The 27,699-nt window shown below is 39.7% G+C and overlaps 1 protein-coding gene and 1 non-coding gene across 13 annotated transcripts in view; one reads left to right on the forward strand and one right to left on the reverse strand.

The window, feature by feature from the left end:
- Positions 1–27,699, reverse strand: part of LMBR1 (limb development membrane protein 1) — a 211,411-nt gene that overhangs the window by 166,934 nt on the left and 16,778 nt on the right. The window lies entirely within an intron of this gene.
- Positions 23,655–23,795, forward strand: LOC112440638 (U4 spliceosomal RNA). Its single transcript, XR_003028648.1, has one exon. It is a non-coding gene; the product is annotated as a U4 spliceosomal RNA (small nuclear RNA).

Genomic DNA, 27,699 nt, shown 5'->3' on the forward strand with positions numbered 1-27,699 from the left:
GCCAACAAGCATATGAAAAAATGCTCAACATTATTAATCATTAGAGAAATGCAAATCAAAATCACAATGAGATATCATCTCACACCAAGTCAGAGTGGCTACTACTAAAAAGTCAAAAAATAACAGATGCTGGTGAGGTTGCAGAGAAAAGGGAATGCTTATAAACTGGCTAGTGGAACTGTCAATTAGTTCAGTCACTGTGGAAAGCAGTGTGGCAATTTCTCAAACCATTTAAAAGAGAAATACTGGCTGGGCATGGTGACTCACCCCTGTAATCCCAGCACTTTGGGAGGCCAAGGTGGGTGGATCACTTGAAGTCAGGAGTTCTAGAACAACCTGGGATCATGGTGAAACCCCGTCTCTACTAAAAATACAAAGATTAGCTGGCTGTGGTGGCAGGAGCCTGTGGTCCCAGCTACTAGGGAAACTCAAGTACAAGAATCACTTGAACCTGGGAGGCGGAGGCTGCAGTGAGCAGAGATTGTACCATGACACCGCAGCCTGGGCGACAAAGCAAGACTCTGTCTCAAAAAAAAAAAAAAAAAAGCAAAACAAAACAAAACAAAAACAGAACTACCATTTGACCCAGCAATCCAATTATTGGCTACAGACCCAAAGGAATATAAATCATTCTACCGTAAAGACACATACATGCATTATATTCTTCAGAGCACTATTCACAATAGCAAAGACATGGAATCAACCTAAATGACCATCAACAGTAGAATGGATAAAGAAAATGTGGTATGTACATACCATGGAATAGTATGCAGCCATAAAAATGAATGAGATCATGTCCTTTGCAGCGACATGGATGGAGCTGAAGCTGGAGACCATTATCCTAAGTGAACTAACACAAGAACAGGAAACCAAATACCACATGTTCTCATTTATAAGAGGGGGCTAAATACTGAGAACACATGGACATAGGGAACAAGAGACATCAGGGTCTACTTGAGGATGGGAGGGAGAGGATGGAAAAACTACCAATCAGGTACTACGTTTCTTATCTGGGTGACAAAATAATCTGTACACCAAACCCCTGTGAAACATAGTAACAAACCTGTACATGTGCCCCTGAACCTAAATAAAAGTTAAAAATTAAAAGAGCTGTCAAAGCAATGAAAAGTCATGGAGGAAACTTAAATGCTTGCTGCTAAGTGAAAGAAGTCAATTTGAAATGGCAACATTTGTATGATTCCAACCATTTTCCGGAAAAGGCAAAACAAAACTGTGGAGACACTAAAAGCATCAGTTGTTTGTTGCCAGGGGTTGAGGGGAGGAAGGAATGAACAGGCAGAGCTTAGAGGACTTTTAAGGACAGTGAAACTATTCTGTATGATTCTATAAGGTTAGATACATGTCCTTATAAAATTTTCCAAACCCATGGAATGTACACCACCAGAGTGAACACTAATGTAAACTATGGAATCTAAGTCATGATGTTCAACGCAAGGTCATCAACCATAACAAATTTTCCACTCTGGTGGGGGATGCTGATAATGGCCAAGGCTATGCATGTGTGCAGCCAGGGGATATATGGAAAAATCTCATTACCTTCACCCAATTTTGCTGTGAACCTAAAATTGCTCTAAAAAATAAAGTCTGATTTTAAAAAGTAATACGATTGCATTAGTGCTATGGTTTGTGTGTTTCCCAAAGTTCATGTATTTGAAACTTAATTCCCAATGCAACAGTGTTGAGGTGGGGCTTCAAAAGTGATCAGGTCATGAGGATTCTATCCTCATAAACTGACTAATGTTATCACAGGAGTGGGTTAGTTACGGTGAGAGCAGGTTTGTTATAAAAGCAAGTCTGGCCCCCTTCTTGCCCTTCTGCCTTCCACCATGGGATGATACAACACAAAGGCCCTTGCCAGATGCCAGCCCCTTGATCTTGGGCTTCCCAGCCTCCAGAATCATACACCAAATAAATTTCTGTTCATTATATATTATCCAGCCTGTGGTATTCTGTTTCAGTAGCACAAAACAGACTAAGACAGCTAGTAACAAATGTGTTTATTAAATTCAATGTCCTATATTCCTCCCACCCTGCTTAGACTCTCGTAACCACCAATCTACTTTCTGTTTCTATGTATTTGCCTATTCTGGGTATTTCATATAAATAAAATCATACAGTATGTGCCTTTTTGTGTCTGGCTTCTTTCACTTAGCGTAATGTTTTCAAGGTTCATCCATGCTGTAGCATGTAACAATAGTTCATTCCTCCAGACATTTTATGAGAAAAACCCCTGTTTCATTAAAAACACATTGGGTATATTTTTGCTTGCAGCTGAAAGCATTCCTTTCAAATACATTTGTACACCCACACAAGGATGTATATATAAAGATGTTCACTTTTCTATTGTTTGTAATTGCAACAAATCACCCTTTGAAATGGTTTGGATGTGTGTCCCCTCAGAATTTCATGTTGAAGCGTGATCCCCACTGTTGGAGGTGAGCCCTGGTGGAAGTGTTTGGATCATGGGGGCAGATCCCCCATGAATGGCTTGGTGCCCTCCCCTTGGTGATGAGTAAGTTCTATTAGTTCACACAGGATCTGGTTGTTTAAGGACTTTGGCACCTCCTTTCTCTCTCTTGCTCCATTCCCTCTTGCTCCCTCTTGCCATATGACACCCGCCACTTCACCTTCTGTCATGATTGGAAGCTTTCTGAGGTCTTCAACAGAAGCAGATGCCGACAATATGCTTCTCAAAGAGCCTGCAGAACTGTGTGCCAAAATAACTATCTTTTCCTTATAAATTACTCAGTCTCAGGTATTCCTTTACAGCAACGCAAAATGAACTAACACACCCTTCAAAACAGAGAAGTAAACAAAATTACCAATGCCCTATCTTCAGAACAATTAATTTGAATACAATACACATGCTGATACCTACTCTTCTCATAGTTGCTAAACTGTCATAATAAATTGCCCTGTGTCTTTCAACTTGTGCTTCAATAAAGGCAAAGCAATGCTTCCTCACAGAAAATACTAAGACCCTTAGCAAGGGGTAAATATTCACTTTTTCAAGATTATCACAGCATATTTCAAGTTCATTAATGTCATCAATAATATTATACTTTAATACAACATGCTGTGAAATATTTTAGGCCCAGTAACAAGAATGGACGACTATACACCAGATTACTCTTCCTACTGGTTTCCTGAGGAGATGGTAAAGTTGGGGGGCTGGGGAGTGAGGAGAGAAGAGGGTAGAAAGAAGTCATGATTGTAAGCCAAAAACAATGGAGAGAGAAAGAGTAAAGATACTCACACATAAAAACAGTAAACACATAGTGACTAATGTAAAATTATTTAAGTCGTATAGATATACATAGAGGTATGAAACAATGTGCTTATTTCAGAATGGTGGAATTTCAGATTATTTTTACCCTTTTACCTTCTTCCTTAGATCTATGAAAAAATTAAAGTTTTAACAATAAGGACTTTAATTTACACAGGATGAAAGTACTATTTTCTAAATGAACACAATAAAATTTATTCTAATAACCTTTCAGGAAAGCAATATGATGGCATATGTATGCACTCTGATTCAATACTGTTACTTCTGGGAATTTATATTACAATAAAGAAACATTCCTCCACTTTTAGATAATTAGGTTACCATTACTACTACTAGCAACAAGAATCACAATAATAGCTGCCACTTGAGACTTTAAGAACACACCTCTAGGAACAAAGTAATATAACAAGTAATAAAGATTTCGGTCCAGGTCTCAAAAGGGTAACCAAGAGAATAACAAATAATAATAACATAACAATAAACACCAGAGGAAATGGGAAAAACAAAGTAGTGTGAATACTCACTACTGTAGTGTAAATCCTATCAGAAAGCTAGTAGTTAAATCCTCAGTGTCTGTATTGGGAAGTCAATATACGTGTTCAATGTTGGTAAGCCAACAAATATTACCAAGCATTACAGAAATGACTTAGAAAAACTAAAAAAAATAAGAGATTGCTTATGGAAAATACTTGGATAGGAGCCTTATTCTTCTTAAGGTTTCCTGTACTAGCTGATGGATAGCATATTTCTATACTATCTGATGCATCCATTAGATTTAAAAAATTATAGGCTTCTACACCCCTGACACAATAATTTTCAAGCAATCCTTTAGAGATCTATCTATGATTCTCACTTGGAGTTTTACGTTATTTGGAAAAGTAACACCAAATAAAATCTTTACATTATTGCCTTTTGCTAAACATGGTTGAGACCTATGATTCTCAACTGAGGGTGACAATGTCCCCCCAGGAGACATGTTGCAATGTCTGGGGACAGTTTAGTTGTCACAACCAGGTGAATCGTGCTACTAGCATCTGGGGTCAGAGAACAGAGATGCTGTTAAAATCCCATGATGCACAGAACAGACCTGAACAATAAAGAACAATCTGTCTAGAATGTCAACAGTGCCAACGCTGAGAAACTCTGTTTTAGATTAACTGCCAAAAAAGTACAGAAGATAAGCACAGAAGTAATTACATATACAACATAACTTGAACAGTAAATTACAAATAATGCTTTTTTGTTTTTTTGAGACAGAGTCTCAATCTGTCGCCCAGGCTGGAGTGCAGTGGCCCGATCTCAGCTCATTGCAAGCTCTGCCTCCCGGGTTCACGCCATTTTCCTGCCTCAGCCTCCCAAGTAGCTGGGACTACAGGCACCCGTCACCACACCCAACTAATTTTTTGTATTTTTAGTAGAGATGGGATTTCACTGTGTTAGCCAGGATAGTCTCGATCTCCTGACCTCGTGATCTGCCTGCCTCGGCCTCCCAAAGTGCTGGAATTACAGGCGTGAGCCACCGCACCCGGCCGAATAATGCTTCATTTTTTATTGTAAGTTGCCACAGTAGAAAATGTTAATACTAATTTCACTAATATATTGTAATAAGCACATTCCTTTCTCTTTAAAAAAAAAAAAAATGGGTCACATAAAGAAATATTACCCAGATTAAGGGACAGATCATTCCAAACTACTTAATGTTAAAAGAAAAAAAAAAAAGCACTATCCCTTATGATCTCACACCCTGTGCTTTAAAAACATTTACACTAATTTTTGTCATGCCATCCAAAACTGTATTTAAAATTAAAAGTAAAATAGAACCACTTTCTAAAAGTCCTAGAATAATTTCTCTGGATTAAATCTATGCAGAAACTGGATATCAAATGAAGATTCTCAAGCAGCTGCCAAATGATGAACCCAAAGGAAGTCACCACATAGAATAAAGCTTTTGTTTTTGTTTTTTGAGACAAAGCATCATCTTGTCACTGAGACTGGAGTGCAGTGGCGTGATCTCAGCTCACTGCAACCTCCACTTCCTGGGTTCAAGGAATTCTCCCGCCTCAGCCTCCCAAGTAGCTGGGATTACAGGCACCTGCCACCACACCCGGCTAATTTTTGTATTTTTGGTAGAGATGGGGCTTCACCATGTTGGCCAGGCTGGTCCCGAACTCCTAACCTCAGGTGATCCACCCACCTCAGCCTCCTAAAATGCCGGGATTACAGGCATGTGCCATTGTGCCTGGCCCACATAGAATAAAATTAAAAAAAAAAAAAACCACCTATATACATCATATACCATACACTAAAAGCAATCTTCAAGTAAATCAGACATAAAGGTAAAAGATAACATAGTGGCTTGTGGCTTCCAGTCCAACATGAAAGGAGCTTGGAAGTCATCTTTCCCATCCTTGTAACAAGAAAAAAACTGAACAAACTGAAAGTCAACAACTCTTCTTAAATCCATAAAAGAAGTTAAATTACAGGGCAAACTACTGCTCTAAAAAGTGGAGAGACAAAAGCCTTTGTACGGAAGCCTGCTGCTAGAGCCAGCACTGGTAAAACACTTCAACTGTAATTGATGAATTACTAGAGGTTCAGTATGGACTAACTAGAGAGAGAAAAACTCCAGAATTCTAGTCTCAGGGGGGACTCCCACACTTTTTTAAAGTTTTTCCTTCAGGAGTCCACCAGATTCTCAGAGTAAAGATTAGGGAAACTGTTAATTTAAAAATAATAATAAAAAAATAAAATCCCTTCAAGCTTCCAGCAGGAAAAGGAAAAAGTAACCATTCTGAAATATGCCCAGGGCATGCTGTTCACCTCAAGAAAGGCCCGTCTGCAAGAGTAACTATTTGTACCCACAGCTTAACCTATTTGAATTTTATCAGAGCCTAATCAACCTGGAAGAAGAGAGACACCCAGCTTCAGCCCCCTCTAGCCTTCTTCACCTAAGGAAGGAGGTCAAAAGCCGAGTACCACCTGTGAAGGTCACAGACCAGGGGCATAGGCTCAATAAAAGACTGAGACCTAATCACAAGACTACAAAATGTTCCCCTCAATCAGGCTCGAGTATAATAACAGGAGATTACAGCTAAAAGAACTGCAAGGCTCAAATTCTATTTAAGAAGTAGTCTCTAGGGGAAACCAAAGACAACAGAAGAGATAAAAACAAGAACACTAGGGGAAATTATACCCTCTGAAACCTGTAGCTACTTCAAACAGTAAGCAGCCTAACTCATACATACATAAACATAAAATCTAACACTAAAGGCCAAATTACCTCAATCCCTTTTATCTACATCGTATCCGGCTTCCCACAAAATACAAAGCATGCTCAAATGCAAAAATCACAATCTAAAGAGTCAAAGAGTCAGAACCAGACTCACATATGACAGAGATTTGGGGATTATGAGAGTCTGAATTTAATTATTAATATGCAAAGGTGGAAAAGTAAACAACATTCAAAAATATGTGTGTAATGTCAGCAAAGACATGGAAATGTTAAGAATAATTTTTTTAAATGGGAGAAATCAAATGTACTGTAACAGAAATGAAGAATGCTTTGATGAGCTCATTGGTAGACTAGACACCTGTGAAGGTCACAGACCACAGGCATAGGCTCAATAAAAGACTGAGACCTAATCACAAGACTACAGAATGTTCCCCTCTCCCCATCTCTTAACACCATAGCAATTAGTCAATTAGAAGATATGTCAATGGAAACTTCCCAAGCTGAAAAGCAAACAGAAAAAATAACAATTCTGAAAAGAAACAGAATAGCCAAAAAGTACAGAACAATTACAAAAGGCATAACATACATAACAGGAATACCAGAAAAAAAGAAAGCAACAGATAAAATATTTCAAGTGATAATGGCTGATAATTTGCCAAAATTAATACAAACACCTAACAACAGATCCAGAAAGCTCACAGACCAACAAACAACGTAAATACAAAAAAAAAAAAAAAAAAAAAAAAAAAAAAAACCTAAGTCTAGGCATATTATATGCTGCAAGCTGCAGAAAATCAAAGATAAAGAGAATATCTTGAAATAAGCTACAGGAATAAAAATGCCTTACACATAGAGGATCAAAGATTAGAATTGCATCAGACTTCTCTTCAGAAACCATGCAAGCAAAAAGAAAGCAGTAAAATATTTCAAATGTTAAAAGGAAAAAATGAAAACACCAACCCAAAGTTCTGTATCCAGCAAAATTATCTTTCAAAAATAAAGGAGAGCACTTTGGGAGGCCGAGGCGGGCAGATCACGAGGTCAGGAGATCAAGACCATCCTGGCTAACAAGGTGAAACCCTGTCTCTACTAAAAATACAAAAAATTAGCCGGGTGTGGTGGCGGGTGCCTGTAGTCCCAGCCACTCAGGAGGCTGAGGCAGGAGAATGGCGTGAACCTGGGAGGCGGAGCTTGCAGTGAGCCAAGATCACGCCACTGCACTCCAGCCAGGGCGACAGAGCAAGACTCTGTCTCAATAAATAAATAAATATAGACAGATAGGTAGATAGATAGATAAATAGAGTTTGTCAGACAAAAGAAAACTGAAGGAATTTGTTGCCCATAGACTTAATTAGCAAGAATTTTTTTTCTTTTTTTGTTTTTACTGGAGGCGCAGGTGGCTTAGCAAGAAATTTTAAAAGATCTTCATAAAAGAACATGACCACAGGACAGAAATTCAAATCTATGTAAAGAAAGATCATTAGGCCAGTGTCAGGCATGGTGGCTGGGCTCATGGCTGTAATCCCAGCACTGTGGGAGGCCAAGGTGGGTGGATCACTTGGGCCCAGGAGACTGAAACCAGCCAGGCCAACATCGAGAAACCCCATTTCTACTAAAAATACAAAAATTGGTTGGGCATGGTGGCACGTGCCTGTAATCTCAGCTACTCAGGAGACTTGAGGCACAAGAACTGCCTGAATCTGAGAGGCAGAGGTCACACCACTGCACTCCAGCCTAGGCGACAGAGCGAGACTCCATCTCAAACAAAAAAAGAAAAGAAAGATCATTAGAGAAGGAGTAAGTGAAGGTAAAATAAAGTCTTTTATTTTCTTTTTCTTAATCTAACAGACAACAATTTATTGAAAGTAATAATAACAATAATGTATTTGGTGATTACAGCTTCTAGATAAGTGAAATGAATGACAGCAAGAGGGGAACTAGGAATATTCTCTCATAATGTACCTGCACTACTCATGAAGCAATACAGTGTTATGTGAAAGTGAAGGTAGATTACTTGCAAATGTAAATTGCAAACTCAAGGGCAACCACTAAAAATATTTTGAAAGAAGTATAATTGATATGCTAAGAGAGGAAAGAAAACAGACTCATAAAATGCTCAGCTAGAACCAAAGACAGAAAAAAAGACCAAAAAAACCACCAAGAACAAGGACAATAGAAAATAGTTAAAACTATGGTAAATATTAAACCAATAATATCAATTATCACTTTAAATATGAATGGTCTAAATATACCAATTAAAAGAGACAGAGTGGATAAAAAATACTTAACTATATGTTGTCTATAAAAAAGTATTTTAATTATAAGACAGACAGATTAAAAGTACAGTGACAGAGAAAGACAAACCATGTTAACAATAATCAAGAGAACAGCAGCTATATTAATTTCAGGCAAGGCAGACTTCAGAGCAAAGAAAATTAACAGGACAAAGAACAGCAATACATAGTAATAAGGGGTCAATTTTCCAAGAAGAACTAACAAAATGTCAAAATACGTGAGGTGAAAATGGACAAAAATGTAAACAGAAATAGATGAATCTACTATTATAGTTGGAGACTGCAACATCCTTCTATCAGCAATTGGCAGATGCAGCAGGCAGAAAATCAGTAAGGGTACATAGTTGAACTGAACGGCATCATCAATCAACTGGATCTAATTGACATTTATAGAATATTTCATCCAACAATAGCACAATATGCATTCTTCTCAAGCTCACGTGGAAACACTCACTAAGACATCATATTCTGGGTCATAAAGAATACCTTAACAAATTTAAAACAATATAATTCCTAACAACTATGCTCTCAGATCACAATAGAATTAAACTATAAATCAATAACTGAAATATAGCTGGAAAACTTCTTGGAGATTAAACAAAAAGCCTCTAAATAACACATCATCAAAGAAGTCTCAAAATAAATTTTAAAATATTTTGAACTAAATGAAAATGAAAATAAATCTTATGAAAATGTGTGAGATGCAGCAAAAGCAGTGCTTAGAGGGAAATGTATAGCACTGAATTGCTACATTACAGAAGAAGAAATATCTAAATTGAATAAGCTTCTACACCTTAGGAAACTAGAAAAAAAAAGAGCAAAGTAATTCCAAAGTAAGCAAAAAAAAAAAAAAAAAGTTTAAAAAAAGCACAAATTAATGAAAACAGGAAATCGACTTTAAAATTCACAAAATCAAAAGCTGGTTCATTGAAAAGAGCAATAAAATTGATAAACCTCTAGCCAGGCTAACCAAGTAGAAAAAGAACACAAATTACTAATACATGAAAATGAAAAAGGGGCCATTACTCCTGTTTCAACAGACACCAAAAAAAAATTACAGGAATATTATGAACTCCGTGCCCACAAATTTGAAAACTTAGATGAACAAATACCTTCAAAGACACAATCTACCAAAACTTCCAAGTCAAACAAATCATATTACTAGTTCTACGTCTATTAAAGAAACCGAATCAACAATTATCTTCCAAGCACCAGTCTCAGATAGTTTCACTTTTGAATTCTACCAAATTTAAGGAAGATGTGATACAATTCTACAAAATATCTTACAGATAACAGAAGCAGAGGGAATGCTTTCTAACACACTATATGTCAACATTACCCTAATACCAAAATGAAATAAAGGCATTGAAATAAAGGAAAACTACAGACAAATCTCTCTCATGGGCACACATGCAAAGTTCCTCAACAGAATATCAGCAAACTGAATCCAACAGTATATAAAAAGAATTATACACCACAACCAAGTGAGAATTATCTAGTTATGCAAACCTGATTCAACATTCAAAAATCAATTAATACAATCCATCACACCAACAGGCTAAAGATGAAACATAACCTATCAATAGATGCAGGAAAATCATCTGACAAAAATCCAACAGCCATTCATGATCAAGACTCTCAGAAACCTGTGAATAAAAAAAAAAATTCTCAACTTGATAAAGAATGTCTACAAAAACCCTACAGCTAACATCATACTTAATGATTAAAAAAACTAGGGCTGGGCACGGTGGCTCAGACCTGTAATCCCAGCACTTTGGGAGGCCGAGGCAGGCAGATCACCTGAGGTCAGGAGTTTGAGACCAGCCTGATCAACATAAAGAAACTCTGTCTCTATTAGCCAGGTGTGGTGGCGCATACCTGTAATCCCAGCTACTCAGGAGACTAAGGCAGGAGAATTGCTTGAATCCAGGAGGTGGAGGTTGCAGTGAGCCAAGATTGCGCCATTGCACTCCAGCCAGGGCAACGAAAGTGAAACTCCGTCTCAAAAAAAAAGAAAAAACACTAGAATCTTTCTCCCAAGACTGGAATCAAGGCAAAGATATCTCCTCTCAACACTCCTATTCCGTATCATACTGGAAGTCCTAGCTAATACAGGAAGACAAGAAAAGGAAATAAAAGGCATACATATTTGGAAGAAAGAAATAAAACTCTCTTTGTTCTCTGACATGATTGTTTATGTAGAAAATCCTAATGAATCAACAAAAATTCCTGGCACTAATAAGCAAGGATGCAGGATAAAAAGTTAATGTCCAAAAATAAATTGCTTTCCTATATACCAGCAATTAACAACTGGAATTTGAAATTAAAAAAAAAAACACCATTTACATTAGCAGCCCCAAAAAAGAATTACTTGGATATAAAACTACAAAACTCTGATTTTAAAAATATCTAAATTAATGCAGAGGTATTCCACATTCACAGAAGGGAGATTTGCTGTTGTTAACATGTCAGTTCTACCCAATCTACTCTACAGATTCAGACAATCCCAATCAAAATCCCAGTAAATTATTTTCTGGATATCAAGAAAATAATTCTAAAATTATACTGAAAGGCAAAAGACCTAGAATAGGTGACACAATACTGAAGAAAAACAAAATTGGAGGACTGACATTACCTGACTTCAGGAGACTTATAGGCCTACAATAATCAAGACTATGATTTTGGTGAAAGAATAGAAAAAGTTCAATGGAACAGAATAGAGAGTTGATAAATAAACCCACACAATATGGACAACTGATCTTTGTCAAAGAAGCAATGAAGAAAGAATAGTCTATTCAACAAACGGTGCTATAACAACTGGACATTCACATACAACAAAATGAATCAAGACATAGACCCTATGGCGTTCCCAAAATTAACTCAAAATAGATTGTATTAGTCCGTTTTCACACTGCCGATAAAGACATATCAGAAACTGGCAATTTACAAAAAAGGTTTAATGAACTTACACTTCCACGTGGCTGGGGAGGCCGCACAATCATGGCGAAAGGCAAGGAGGAGCAAGTCACATCTTACATGGATGGCAACAGGCAAAGAGAAGAGTTTGTGCAGGGGAACTCTTCTTTATAAAACCATCAGATCTCGTGAGACTTATTCACTATCACAAGAACAGCACAGGAAAGACCCGCCTCGTGATTCAATTACCTCCCACTGGGTCCCTCCCATGACGTGAGAATTGTGGGAGCTACAATTCAAGATGACATTTGGTAGGGGACACAGCCAAACCAAATCATTCCACCCCAGCCCCTCCCAAATCTAATGTCCTCATATTTCAAAACCAATCATGCCTCCCCAACAGTCTCCCAAAATCTTATTTCAGCATTAACTCAAAAGTCCATGGTCCAAAGTCTCATTTGAGACAAGGCAAGTCCCTTCTGCCTATGAGCCTGTAAAATCAAAAGCAAGTTAGTTCCTTCCTAGACACAATGAGGGTACAAGCATTGGGTAAACACAGCCATTCTAAATGGGAGAAACTGGACAAAACAAAGGGGCTACAGGCCCCATGCAGTCTGAAATCCAGTGGGGCAGTCAAATCTTAAAGCTCCAAAATGGTCTCCTTTGACTCCATGTCTCACATCCAGGTCACGCTGATGCAAAAGGTGGGCTCCCACAGCCTTGGGCAGCTCCGCCCCTGTGGCGGAGGATAGCCTTCTGTCTGCTTTCACCAGCTAGCATTGTCTGCAGCTTTTTCAGGCGCACGGTGCAAGCTGTCAGTGGATCTACCATTCTGGGGTCTGGAGGACGGTGGCCCTCTTCTCACAGCTCCACTAGGTGGTGTCCCAGTAGTAACTCTGTGTGGTGGCTCCAACCCCACATTTCCCTTCTGCACTGCCCTAGCGGAGGTTCTCCATGAGGGCCCAGCCCCTGAAGCAAACTTCTGCCTGGGCATCCATGCATTTCCATACATACATCCTCTGAAATCTAGGTGGAAATTCCTAAACCTCAATTCTTGACTTCTGTGCACCTGCAGGCTAAACACCATGTTGAAGCTGCCAAGGCTTGGGGCTTGAACTTTCTGAAGCAACAGGCCCAGCTGTTGTTTGGCCCCTTTTAGTCAAAGCTGGAACAGCTGGGACTCAAGGCACCAAGTCCTGAAGCTGCACAGAGCAGGGGGGCCCTGGGCCCTGCCTATGAAACCATTTTTTCATCCTAAACCTCCCAGCCTATAATGGGAGGGGCTGCCGCAAAGGTCTCTGACATGCCTTGGAGACATTTTCCCCCTTGTCTTGGGGATTATCATTCAGCTCCTCATTACTTATGCAAATTTCTGCAGCCAGCTTGAATTTCTCCTCAGAAAATGGGGTTTTCTTTTCTATCGCATTGTCAAGCTACAAATTTTCCAAACTTCTATGCTCTGTTTTCCTTTTACAACTGAATGCCTTTGACAGCACCCAAGTTACCTCTGGAATGCTTTGCTGCTTAGAAATTTCTTCCACCAGATACCCTAAATCATCTCTCTCAAGTTCAAAGTTCAACAAATCTCTAGGGTGGGGCAAAATGCCACCACTCTCTTTTCTAAAACATTACAAGAGTCACCTTTGCTCCACTTCCCAACAAGTTTCTCCTCTCCATCTGAGACCACCTCTGCCTGGATTCCACTGTCCATATCATTATCTGCATTTTTGTCAAAGCCACTCAACAAGTCTCTAGGGAGATCCAAACTTTTCCACATTTTCCTGTCTTCTTCTGAGCCCTCCAAACTGTTTCAACCACTCTCTGTTCCCCAGTTCCAAAGTCACTTCCACATTTTTGGGTATCTTCAGCAGTGTCTCATTCTCCTGGTATGAATTTACTGTATTAGCCTGTTTTCATGCTGCTGATAAAGACATACCAGAAACTGGGCAATTTACAAAAGAAAGAGTTTTAATGGACTTACAGTTCCACATGGCTGGAGAGGCCTCACAATCATGGTGGACAGCAAGAAGGAGCAAGTCACATCTTACATGGATGGCGGCAGGCAAAGAGAGAAGTTTGTGCAGGGGAACTCTTCTTTATAAAACCATCAGATCTCATGAGACTTATTCACTATCACAAGAACAGCAGGGGAAAGACCTACCTCCATAATTCAATTACCTCCCAGTGGGTCCCTCCCACGACACATGAGAATTGTAGGAGCTACAATTCAAGATGAGATTTGGTGGGGGACACAGCCAAATGATATCGTGGATCATACACTTCAATGTAAAATATAAAACTATAAATCCTCTAGAAAATAACATAGAAAAAAAAAACTAAGGGAACTTGGGTTTGGCAATGACTATTTAGATACAATATGAAAAGCATGATCCATGAAAGAAAAAGTGATAAACTGGACTTCATTATAATTTAAAACTTCGCTCTGCAAAAGACACTGTTAAGGGAATGAAAGGACAAGCCACAGACTAGTGGGAAATTTCTGTAAAAAGTGTATCTGATACAAGACTTGCATCCAAAACACAAAGAACTCTCCCTACCTAATGTGGTTGGGCCTCATCCAATCAGTGGAAGGCCTGAATAAAGCAAAAAGACTTAGTAATAGGGAATTTCTTCTGTCTGACAGCCTTCAAGCTGATACATCAGTTTTTTCCTGCCTTTGGACTCATATTCAAACATCAGCTCTTCCGGGGCCTTGAGACTGTTGGACTAGGAATGAAACTACACTATCAGCAGTTCTGGGTCTCCAGCTTGCCCACTGCAGACCATGGGACTTGTCAGTCTCCATAATCACGTAGCCAATCACTTATAATAAATCTTTCTGTATATATGTACAAATCCCATTGGCTCAATTTCTGCTAAGAACCCTAATTGCATTGGTCAGGGTTCTCTAGAGGAACAGAACTAATAGAAGATATATGTATGTATAGATAGATACAAATAGATATATATATAAAGGGGAGTTTATTAAGTATTAACTCACATGATCACAAGGTCCCACAATAGGCCGTCTGAAAGCTGAGGAGCAAGGAGAGCCAGTCTGAGTTTCAAAACTGAAGAACTTGGAGTACGATGTCCAAGGGCAGGAAGCACCCAGCATGAGAGAAAGATGTAGGCTGGGAGGCTAGGCCAGTCTAGTCTTTTCACATTTTTTTTTTTCTGCCTGCTTTATATTCTAGCCATGATGGCAGCTGATTAGATGGTGCCCACCCAGATTAAGTGTGGGTCTGCCTTCCCAGCCCACTGACTCAAACGTTAATCTCCTTTGGCAACACCCTCACAGACACACCGAGGATCAATACTTTGCATCCTTCAATCCAATCAAGTTGACACTCTATATTCCATCATGCTAATACACTCGGCAAGGTAAAATTTGCTTATGTTCGATTTAGTAAATACTTCCAAACAGTTGTCTTAGGGGCTGTACAAATTCATACTCATACCAGCAATGTATGAGAGTTCTGGTTGCTTCCCATCCTAACCAGAACCTGGCATTTTCTTTTTTAAAATATTTTATTTTAGCCCTTCTCTGACTTAATTTTTCTCTTTCTAAAATAAATACATTAAATATATTTACCATTGCAGTAGGCTATATAGAGGATTAATAAGGCAGGAGCTTTTTAATTTTAGTATGAAGCAAAAGTATTAATAAGTGTTATTAATAGCTAGAGAAGACCAGGCGTGGTGGCTCACACCTGTAATCCCAGCACTTTGGGATGCCAAGGTGGGTGGATCACTTGAGGAAAGAAGTTCAAGACCAGCCTGGCCAACATGGTGAAACCTCATCTCTACTAAAAATACAAAAAAAAATTAGCCAGCTGTGGTGGCACACACCTGCAATCCTAGCTACTCGGGAGGCTGAGGCATGAGAATCGCTTGAACCCGGGAAGTGGAGGTTGCGGTGAGCTGAGATCACTCCACTGCACTCCAGCCTGGGTGAAAGCAAGACTCTGTCTCACAAAAAAAATAAAAAATAAAAAATAAAAATAGCTAGTGAAAAGAAAATCAAAATCATTTACCAAGCTCTTCTAACCAAGTGCCTCCAAAAAAGGTTGGTTTCATAATCTTAACTCTTGTTCATAAACATAATTAGAACCAGTTGTAATAATCTGTATTGGTTTTGTCAAATCACTGCCCTTTAAGTTAACAGCAGCCTATATGATAATTGTAAGTTAGTGAAAAAATGTCTTATCACCTTATTCAAATTTCACTCTATATTAATATGTTTCAAACAATAAACCTATGATGATATATTTTTAAATTCATTCACACTGCATGCCTTGGAGGGTGAAGATATGGTCCATAGGAGGTTACGAATGAAGACTCAATAAATGTTAAATAAGGCAATGAAAAGAGGTTTTTATGAGAAAATAACATTTTCATATACCTCTATATACTTGGAATAAAACCAAATAGAAATCCTAACTCCTAATTTGTGCTCTAGAAATGAAAGAATACTTCTTAATTTTCTAAACCTAGCAATAAACAATCTGAAAATAAAATTTAAAAAGCAATTCCAGGGCCGGGCACAGTGGCTCATGCCTGTAATCTCAGCACTTTGGGAGGCCCGGCACGGGTGGATTACAAGGTCAAGAGTTTGAGACCAGCCTGACCAACATGGTGAAACCCCATCTCTACTAAAAATACAAAAATTAGCCAGGCACGGTGGTGGGTGCTTGTAATCCCAGGTATTCAGGAGGCTGAGGCAGGAGAACTGCTAGAACCTAGGAAGCAGAGGTTGCAGTGAGCCGAGGTCGTGCCACTGCACTTCAGCCTGGGTGACAGGGCAAGACTCTGTCTCAAAAAAAAAAAAAAAAAAAAGCAATTCCCTTTCAGCCAGGCGCAGTGGCTCATGCTGTAAAACCAGAAGTTTGGGAGGTCAAGGCAGGAGGATCGCTTGAGCTCAGCAGTTCAAGACCAGCCTGGGCAACATAGACAGACGCCAGCTCTACAAAAAATATAAAAATTAGCTGGGCGTGATGTTGCACGCCTGTAGTCTCAGCTACTAGAGAAACTGAGGTGGGAAGATCACTTGAGCCTAGGGGTTTCAGGCTGCAGTGAGCCATGATCATGCCACTGCACTCCAGACACAGTGACAAAGTGAGACCTTATCTCAAAAAGAAAAAAAAAATTCAATTTCAAATAGCATCAAGAAGAATAAAATACTTAGGAATAAATTTAACAAAAGAGGAGTCAAACTTGTACTCTGGAAGCCACAAAATATTATTGAAAGACATTAAAGAATTTCTGAATATAGAAAGACATCACATGTTCATGGATTGGAGAATTTAATATTGATGGGATAACACTTCCCAAATTGATCTACATATTCAATATAATTGCTGTCAAAATTCCAGTTCCTACTTTCTTACAGAAATTGACAGGCTTATCCTAAATTCACATGAAAATGGAACAAATCCAGAAAAATCAGACAACTGTGGAAAAAAAGAGCAAAGCTGGAGGACTCACACTTCCCCAATTTTAAACTTACTACAAAGCTGCACTTGTCAAGACAGTGTAGTACTAGTATAAAAATAGACATAGAGACCAAAAGAACAGAACTAAGAGTCTAAAAACAAACCTTTACATTTATGGTCAATTGATTTTCAACAAGAGTATCAAGATAATTCAGTTGGGGGTATGGGGGAAATAGCCTTTTTAACAAATGGTGCTGGAACAACTGGATATCCATATGCAAAAGAATGGAGATGGGACCCCTTCTTACATTATACACAATAATTAACTGAAAATGGAACATAGATCTAAATGTAAGAGCTAAACCTGTAAAATTATTGGAAGAAGGTATAGAAGTAAATCTACATGACCTTACGGTTGGCAAGGTCTTCTTGCATATGACATTAAAATCTCAAAAGACAAAAAAAAAAAAAAAATAGAGAAACTGAATGTCAACAAAATTTAAAACTTTTGTCCTACAATCAAGAAAGTAAAAAGATGACCCACAGAATAGAAAATACTTGGAAGTCATGTCTGATAGGGGTCTTATGTCTAGATTATGTCAACCTAAAATAATGACAACGAAACTCTCCAAAAGAAAATTTTATTTGGGAGTGACAGGCGATTGCAATCCAGGATATGTTTGCTATAACAGGTCAAAGGCGTATCCAGATAGGATGAAGTAAGGTGAAACTTTTAAAGGCAAAGAGGAGAGGTCTACGTAAGCTATTTTGAAACAAAAATCATTAGTTACAGGGGCCAGTTGTAGATGCTGGTGCTAATTCATTGGTGGAGACAGCCATTGCTATGCAAATGTTCGTCTTGTGAGAGCGGCTTATCTGGAATGCTGAAATCCATGAGGAATTTCTTGCAATAAACCCTGTTACAGATGTGTGCAGAATATGCAGGATGACTAAGACATGTAGGACATACAGGAATTTCTTATGAGTTTTTTCTGGGGATTTTTTTTTTTTTTTTTTAATGAGACATAGTCTTGCTCCATCACCCAGGCTAGAGTGCAGTGGCGCAAACTTGGCTCACTGCAAGCTCTGCCTCCCAGGTTCAAGAGATTCTCCTGCCTCAGCCTCCTGAGTAGCTGAGATTATGGGTGCCCGCCACTGCACCCAGCTAAATTTTGTATTTTTAGTAGAGACGAGATTTCACCATCTTGGCCAGGCTGGTCTGGAACTCCTGACCTCGTGATCCACCCGCCTTGGGCTCCCAAAGTGCTGGGATTACAGGCATGAGCCACTGCGCCCGGCCTCTTATGAGTTTTTAGAAGATCCTTGTGATAGTTCTTATCTCAGACATATAAGCGTGAGTCCTTCGTCATGACCTCCCGGTTCCACTTTGTTTGGGTCGGACGTAAGTGACTCTATCACAGCATTGGTGACTTTCACAAATTATATAAAGAATTCTTACAACTCAATAATAAAAAGAAAAATAACCCAACAAAAAATTGACAAAGAAGTTGAAGAGATATTTCTCCAAAGAAAATACACAACAGCCGATAAGCACATGAAAAGATGCTCAACATCATTAGTCATCAGTAAAATGCAAATCAAAATGACAATGAAATACCACTTCATACCCACTAGAATGGCTATAATCAAAAATCATAATGACAAGTGATTATAATGATGTGAAGAAATTAGAATTCTCAAACATTGGTGGTAGAAATGTGAAATGATGTAGCAACTTTGGAAAACAGGTTGGCAGTTCCTCAAAATATTAAATATAAAGTTACTTTATGATGCAGCATGTCCACCCCTAGGGATATGCTCAAAAGAAATGAAAACATGTCCACCCAAAAACTACACAAATGTTCACAGCAGCATTTTCATAAAAGCCAAAAAGTGGAAACAACCCAAAGGTCCATCACCTGATGAATAAACAATATGTGACATATCCAAGTAATGGAATATTATTGGACCATAAAAAGACAATGAAGTACTGATACATGCTACAACATGGCTAAACTTTGAAAATATGCTTAAATGAAAGCAGCTAGATATAAAATAGTACATATTACATGAATCAATTTACATAAGAAATATCCAGAATAGACAAATCTATACAGGCAAATCTAGGCAAAGTAGATCAGTGGTGGCCTAGGGTTAGAGGAAGGAGTATGTGGGTGCAACAGGCAATGACTGCTACTGAACATAGGGTTTGTCTCTATAATGAAAATGTTCTATGATTAGACAGTGGTGATGGTTGTCCAAGTCTGTGGATATGCTAAAAACTACTGAATTGGATAAATTATATGGTATGTGAATTAAATCAATAAAACTGTTCCAAAAAAAAGATAATAGTTGAGGCTGGGTGCCATGGCTCATGCCTGTAATCCCAGGACTTTTAGAGGCTAAGGATGGTGGAAAGAAAATTTTTTTAATAAAAATAAAAGTTTTAAAAATGAACCAAGGACTGTGATTAATGCAATTCTGTGCACCTTAAGTCCAAAAGACAAGAAATAAAGTGTCAGCTAAAGAATCATGAGATCTATCGATCTATAAATTTGAAAAGGAGATTTTCTTTTTTTTTTTTTTTTTTGAGACGATGTCTCACTCTGTCGCCCAGGCTGGAGTGCAGGGGTGCAATCTCGGCTCACTGAAACCTCCACCTCCCAGGTTCAAGCAATTCTCCTGCCTTAGCTTCCCAAGTAGCTGGTATTACAGGCACACACCCCCACGCCTGGCTAAGGAAAGGAAACCTTCTAAAGACTTGCAGTGGCAGGCCGGGCACGGTGGCTCACGCCTGTTATCCCAGCACTTTGGGAGGCCAAGGTGGGCAGATCACAAGGTCAGGAGTTCAAGACCAGCCTGACCAACGTGGTGAAACCTTGTGTCTCCTAAAAATACGAAAATTAGTCAGGTGTGATGGCGTGCACCTATAATCTCATCCTGAGGCAGGAGAATTGCTTGAACCTTGGAGGCGGAGGTTGCAGTGAGCCTAGATGGTGCCACTGCACTCCAGCTTGGGCAACAGAGCAAGATGCCATCTCAAAAAAAGAAAAGGCTTGCAGTGGCTAGGTGAGGTGGCTCACACCTGTAATCCCAACACTTTGGGAAGCCAACGTGGGCAGATAGCTTGAGCCCAGGAGTTCAAGACCAGCCTGGGCAACATGGTGAAACCCCATCTCTACAAAAAATATAAAAATTAGCCAGGTGTGGTAGTGCAAGCCTGTAGTCTCAGCTACTTGAGAGGCTGAGGTGGGAAGATCACCTGAGCCCGGTAGGTCAAGGCTGCAGTGAGCCGTGATCGCACCACTGCACTCCAGCCTGGGTAACAAAGTAAGACCCTGTCTCGAAAAACAATAAAAAGTAAAAACTGGCATTGCACAATATAAAGATAAATGTTAAAAATCATGCTATTAATAGATATTAACAGTGTAAAATCAGAACATATTTTCTTTATGTGGTGTTCTTTCTAAAAATTATTAAGTGTTAAAACATTTCTAAGGGCTTTCAAAGATAAATTCTGAACATCAGACTCTCATGTCTATTTTTCCCATCATGCCTTAAGTTTCTTAAATTATCTCACTACCAAGGTGTTCAGGAAATTAACCTGTACTATTATATTTGGATATAATATTCAAAACCCCAAGATCATCAAGAATTAGTATCTACAAATATCTACTACAGACGTGAAGAAGGAAAAAAAAGCTTAAGGCTCTCAGAGACCTTATATTCTGTCTTATTGCATAACTTTTGCTTGGAAACAAAAGGAAGACTAACACCAGAAATCATGCTGCAAGACCAGAACATCCTTTGGATGTCTAACCTCTCAGGTGATATACTTTCAACTGTAATTTAAGAAGGAAAGAATATAAAATACCTACAGAAGTTACCCAAAGGAAAAAACAGAAAATAATCAAAGCCTACAAATACAAAAAATCAGCAAAACCCAAAGGTAGACAGCAAGAAAGGGTAAGACAACCAAAAAAACTATAAGATTAACAAAACACAACAAAATGGCAGTAGTAAAATTCTTCCCTATCAATAATCACTTTAAAGGAAAATAGATTAAACTCTAGTAAAAGTCTGAATAGATTTAAAAACAAAAAAGATCCAACTATACACTATTACAAGAAACTCTCTTCAGATTTAAGGACACACATAGGCTGAAAGTAAAGAGATAATTAAATATTCCATGCAAATAGTAATCAAGAGAGAGCAGAGATAGTTATACTTACATTGGGAAAAACCGTCACATGAAACACAAGACATTCATCATTTCTCATTATAAAAAAGGACAAGTTTTTGTTTACAAAGGACAGAAATAAAAGAAAAAAACAAAATTTAAATAAAAGACATTTGACAATGATAAAAGGATCAATCCACCAGGGAGATATGACAATTATAAGTATACATGCACCCAACATCAGAGTACATAAATATATAAAGCAAACACTGACAGAACTAAAGGGAGAAATAAACGGTAGAATAACGATTGGAGACTTCAATACCCCATTTTCAATACTGAACAAAACATCCAGACAGAAGATCAATAAGAAAACAGAAGACTTCAATAACACTGTAGACCAAATGAATCTAATGATATATACAAAACATTCTCCTCAATGGCAGCAAACTACACATTCTTCTCAAGCAAACAGGAATACTTCTCCAGGAGAGAACACAAGATAGGTAACAAAACAAGCCTTAGCAAATTTAAGAAGGCTGAAATCATACCAAGTGTATTTTCTGACTATAAAAGAATGAAAACTGAAAAATTTACAAATACATGAAAAGTAAACACCACATTCTGGAACACCCACTGGATTGAAAAAGAAAAAAAGGAAATTAGAAAATATCTCAAGATGCCGGGTGCGGTGGCTCACGTCTGTAATCCCAGCACTTTGGGAGGCCAGGGCAGGTGGATCACGAGGTCAGGAGATCGAGACCACCCTGGCTAACACGGTGAAACCCCATCTCTACTAAAAATACAAAAAATTAGCCAGGCGTGGCAGCAGGCACCTGTAATCCCAGCTACTCGGGAGGCTAAGGCAGGAGACTGGTGTGAACCCAGGAGGCAGAGCTTGCAGTGAGCCGAGATCGTGCCACAACCTGGGCGACAGAGCGAGACTCTGTCACAAAAAAAAAAAAAAAAAAAAAAAAAAAAAAATCTCAAGACAAATAACAAAAACACAATATACCAAAACTTATGGGATGAAACAAAAGCAGCAGTAAGAATGAAGCTCATAACAATAAATGCTGACATTAAAAACAAGAAAAGTCTCAAATAACCTCACTTTACAGCTCAAGGAACTAGAAAACTAAGCCCAAAGTTGCCAGAAGGAAGAAGTAACAAAGATTAGAGCAGAAATAAATGAAATAAAAAATAGAAAAATAGGGAAAAAACAACAAAACTAAGAGTTGGTTTTTTGAAAAGATTTAAAACTGAAAAACCCTTAGCTAGACTAAGAAAAAAAGAGAAGACTCAAATAAGAAAGGAAAGAGACATTACAACTGATGCCTCCGAAATAAAAAGGATCATGAGACTACTAAAAACAGCCATATGCCAACAAACTGGATAATCTAGAAGAAATGAATAAATTCCTAGAAACATAACACCCTACCAACAAGACTAAATCATGAAGAAATAGAAAGTCTGAACAAACCTATAAGAAGTATGCAGACTGAATCAGTAATCAAAAATCTCCCAAAAGAGAAAAGCCCAGGACCAGATGGTTTCATTGATGAATGCTACCAAACACTTAAGGAGCAATTAGCACCAATCTGTCTCAAACTCCTTCAAAAAACTGAAGTGGAGAGAACACTTTCAAACACATTTTACAAAGCCAGCATTTCCCTGATACCAAAGCCAGACAAAGAAGCCATAAGAAGAGAAAACAACAGGACAATATCCCTGAAGCATACAGATACGAAAATCCTCAACAAAATAGTAGCTCACTGAATCCAACAGCACATTAAAAGGATCATAAACCATGACTAAGTGGGATTTATGCCTAGGATGCAAGAATGGTTCAATATATGAAAATCAATTACTGTGGTACACCACAATAAGAAAATAAAAAGATAACAATCATATGATCATCTCAATAGGCAGAAAAATCACCTGAAAAATTCAGCACCCTTTCATGGTAAAAACTGTCAACAAACTACAAACAAATGGAAATTATCTCAATGTAATAAAGGCCATATATGAAAAGCTCACAGCTATCCTACTTAATTGTGAAAAACTGAAAGGTTTCCCACTGAGATCAGGCACAAGGCAGAGATGTCCACTCTTACTTACTTTTATTCAACATAGTACTAGAAGTCCTACCTAAAGCAATTAGGCAAGAAAAAGAAATAAAAGGCATTCAAATCGGAAAGGAAGAGGTAAAACTGTCCATTTGCATAAGACATAATCTTATATATAAAAAACCATTTAACAGTTTTTTAAAACTGTTAGAACCAATAAATTTAGCTTGGAACATTGGCAGTATCGTAGCCAGTCAGGTTTATCTGAGGTGTGATTACTGCTGATGGAAAACTTTTCCTGATACCCTGCCATGGTGACTTGTAATACAGTGAGCACTGGCAATTTTTGACAGTCTCCATGGAGACTGAATTATAAAGAAAAAAAAAACTAATAAATTCAATAAAGTTGCAGGATAGAAAAATCAACATCCACTAATAAACTATCTAAAAAGGAAATTAGTAAAACAATCTCATTTACAATAGCACAAAAAAAGAATAAAATACCTAAGAATAGGCCAGGCATGGTAGCTCATGCCTGTAATCCCAGCACTTTGGGAGGCCCAAGCAGATGGATCACCTGAGGTCAGGAGTTCGAGACCACCCTGACCAACGTGGAGAAACCCCATCTCTACTAAAAATAAAAATTTAGCTGGGCGTGGTGGCGCATGCCTATAATCCCAGCTATTTGGGAGGCTGAGGCAGAAGAATCACTTGAACCAGGGAGGCGGAGGCTGCAGTGAGCCGAGATCGCATCATTGGACTCCAGCCTGGGTAACAAGAGCAAAACTCCGTCTCAAAAAAAAAAAAAAAAAAACAACCTAAGAATAAACTTAACTAAGGAGGTGAAAGACCTGTATCCTGAAAACCATAAAACATTGATGAAAGAAATTAAAGAAAGTTACATTTGGAGGAAAAACGGCAGATGGGAGGCAGGACTAGATTGCAGCTCCCACTCAGACAGAGTAGTGTGTGGAGACTCACATCGTGAACCTTTGCTCCAGAACTACTGCAGGAATAAACCAGGAAAGCCTAGAGAACGGAAAGACCCTCTGAAAGAAGCAGAATTGCTCCTGCAGGACCCAGGAGGCAGTCCAAATGTGTCCGGAATTGGTGGGTTCTTGGTCTCACTGACTCCAAGAATGAAGCCGCGGACCCTCGCGGTGTTACAGCTCTTAAGGTGGCGCGTTGGCGCGTCTGGAGTCTGTCCCTTCGTGGTCGCCAAAATGTGTCCGGAATTGGTGGGTTCTTGGTCTCACTGACTTCAAGAATGAAGCCGTGGACCCTCGCGGTGAGTGTTACAGCTCTTAACGTGGCACGTCTGGAGTCTGTCCCTTCTGATGTTCAGATGTGTTTGGAGTTTCTTCCTTCTGGTGGGCTCGTGGTCTCGCTGGGCTCAGGAGTGAAGCTGCAGATCTTCGCGGTGAGTGTTACAGCTCATAAAAGCAGCGTGGACCCAAAGAGTGAGCAGTAGCAAGATTTATTGCAAAGAGCGAAAGAACAAAGCTTCCACAGTGTGGAAGGTGACCCGAGCGGGTTGCCAATGCTGGCTCTGGCAGCCTGCTTTTATTCTCTTATCTGGCCCCACCCACATCCTGCTGATTGGTAGAGCCCAGTGGCCTGTTTTGTCAGGGCGCTGATTGGTGCGTTTACAATCCCTGAGCTAGATACAAAGGTTCTCCATGTCCCCATCAGATTAGTTAGATACAGAGTTTCGACACACAGGTTCTCCAAGGCCCCACCAGAGCAGCTAGATACAGAGTGTCGATTGGTGCATTCACAAACCTTGAGCTAAACACAGGGTGCTGATTGATGTATTTACAATCCCTGAGCTAGACATAAAGGTTCTCCAAGGCCCCACCAGAGCAGCTAGATACAGAGTGTCGATTGGTGCACTCACAAACCTTGAGCTAAACACAGGGTGCTGATTGGTGTATTTACAATCCCTGAGCTAGACATAAAGACTCTCCACATCCCCACCAGATTCAGGAGCCCAGCTGGCTTCACCCAGTGGATACCGCACTGGGGCTGCAGGTGGAGCTGCCTGCCAGTCCCACGCCATGCGCTTGTACTCCTCAGCCCTTGGGTGGTCGATGGGACTGGGCGCCGTGGAGCAGGGGGTGGTGCTCCTCAGGGAGGCTCGGGCCGCACAGGAGCCCATGGAGTGGGTGGGAGGCTCAGGCATGGTGGGCTGCAGGTCCCGAGCCCCGCCCGCGGGAAGGCAGCTAAGGCCCGGCAAGAAATTGAGCACAGCGCCAGTGGGCTGGCACTGCTGGGGGACCCAGCACACCCTCCGCAGCCACTGGCCCGGGTGCTAAGTCCCTCATTACCCGGGGCCAGCAGGGCCGGCTGGCTGCTCCGAGTGCGGGGCCCACCAAGCCCACGCCCACCCAGAACTCCAGCTGGCCCACAAGCGCTGCACACGCAGCCCCAGCTCCCGCTCGCGCCTCTCCCTCCACACCTCCCCGCAAGCCGAGGGAGTGGGCTCCAGCCTCGGCCAGCCCAGAAAGGGGCTCCCACAGTGCAGCGGGGGGCCGAAGGGCTCCTCAAATGCCACCAAAGTGGGAGCCCAGGCAGGGGAGGCGCCGAGAGCAAGCGAGGGCCCCGAGGACCGCCAGCACGCTGTCACCTCTCACAAATGCTGTGCAGTTATCCACAGCTGAGAGACCTGCAGATGGTTCACATCACAGGACTCTGTGCAGACAACCCCAGTACCAGCCCTGCCTGGTAGACCTCCTGAGTGGCTACATCCAAAAGAGAGATAACAATCACTGCAGCTCCGCCCTCAGGAAGCCACATCCTTAGAAAAAGGGGGAGAGTACTACATCTGTGGAACACCCCGGGAGACAAAAAGAATCTGTACAGCAGCCTTGAGCCCTAGACCTTCCCTCTGACATAGCCTACCCAAATGAAAAGGAACCAGAAAAACAATTCTGGTAATACGACAAAGAAAGTTTTTTAACACCTCCAAAAATATCACACTGGCTAACCAGCAATGGATCCAAACCAAGAAGAGATCCCTGATTTACCTGAAAAAGAATTCAGAAGATCAGTTATTAAGCTAATCAAGGAGGTACCAGAGAAAGGTGAAGTCCAATTTAAGACAATCAAAAAAAATGATACAAGAAATGAGGAAAGAAATCTTCAGTGAAACAGACAGCATAAATAAAAAACAATCAAAGCTTCAGGAAATAAAGGACACACTTAGAGAAATGCAAAATTTTCTGGAAAGTCTCAGCAATAGACTCAAATAAGCAGAAGAAAGAACTTCAGACCTCAAAGAGAAGCTTTTTGAATTAACCCAAGCCAACAAAGACAAAGAAAAATGAATAAGAGAAAGAAAAAAGTAAGAAAAAATGAACAACGCCTCCAAGAAGTCTGGGATTACGTTAAGTGACCAAATCTAAGAATAACTGCCATTCCTGAGGAAGGAGAGAAATCTATAAGTTTGGAAAACATATTTGGAGGAATAACTGAGGAAAATTTCCCGGGCCTTGCTAGAGACCTAGACGTCCAAATACAAGAAGCTCAAAGAACACTTGGGAAATTAATCGTAAAAAGATCATCTCCTAGGCACATTGTCATCAACTTATCAAAAGTCGAGATGAAGGAAAGAATGTTAAGAGCTGTGAGGCAAAAGCACCAGGTAACCTACAAAGAAAAACCAGAGTAACTGCAGATTTCTCAGCAGAAACCCTACAAGCTAGAAGGGACTGGGGCCCTATCTTCAGCCTCCTTAAACAAAACAATTATCAGCCAAAAATTTTGTATCCAGTGAAACTATCCTTCATAAACCAAGGAAAGATACAGTCTTTTTCAGACAAACAAATGCTGAGAGAATTTGCCACTACCAAGCCAGAACTACCAGAACTGCTAAAAGTAGCTGTAAATCTTGAAACAAATCCTGGAAACACATTAAAACAGAACCTCTTTAAAGCATAATTCTCACAGGACATATAAAACAAAAATACAATTAAAAAAAAAAACAAGGTATATAGGCAACCAATAGCACGATGAATGGAATAGTACCTCAAATCTCAATACTAACATTGGATGTAAATGGCCTAAATGCTCCACTTAAAAGATACAGAATTGCGGAATGGATAAGAATTCACCAACTATCTGCTGCCTTCAAGAGACTCACCTAACACATAAGGACTCACATAAACTTAAGGTAAAGGTGGAAAAAGACATTCCATGCAAATGGACACCAGAAGTGAGCAGTAGTAGCTATTCTTATATCAGACAAAACAGACTTCAAAGCAAGAGCAG

The sequence above is a fragment of the Pan paniscus genome, chromosome 6 (genome assembly GCF_029289425.2).
Source record: "Pan paniscus chromosome 6, NHGRI_mPanPan1-v2.0_pri, whole genome shotgun sequence".
Classification (NCBI taxonomy): Eukaryota; Metazoa; Chordata; class Mammalia; order Primates; family Hominidae; genus Pan; species Pan paniscus.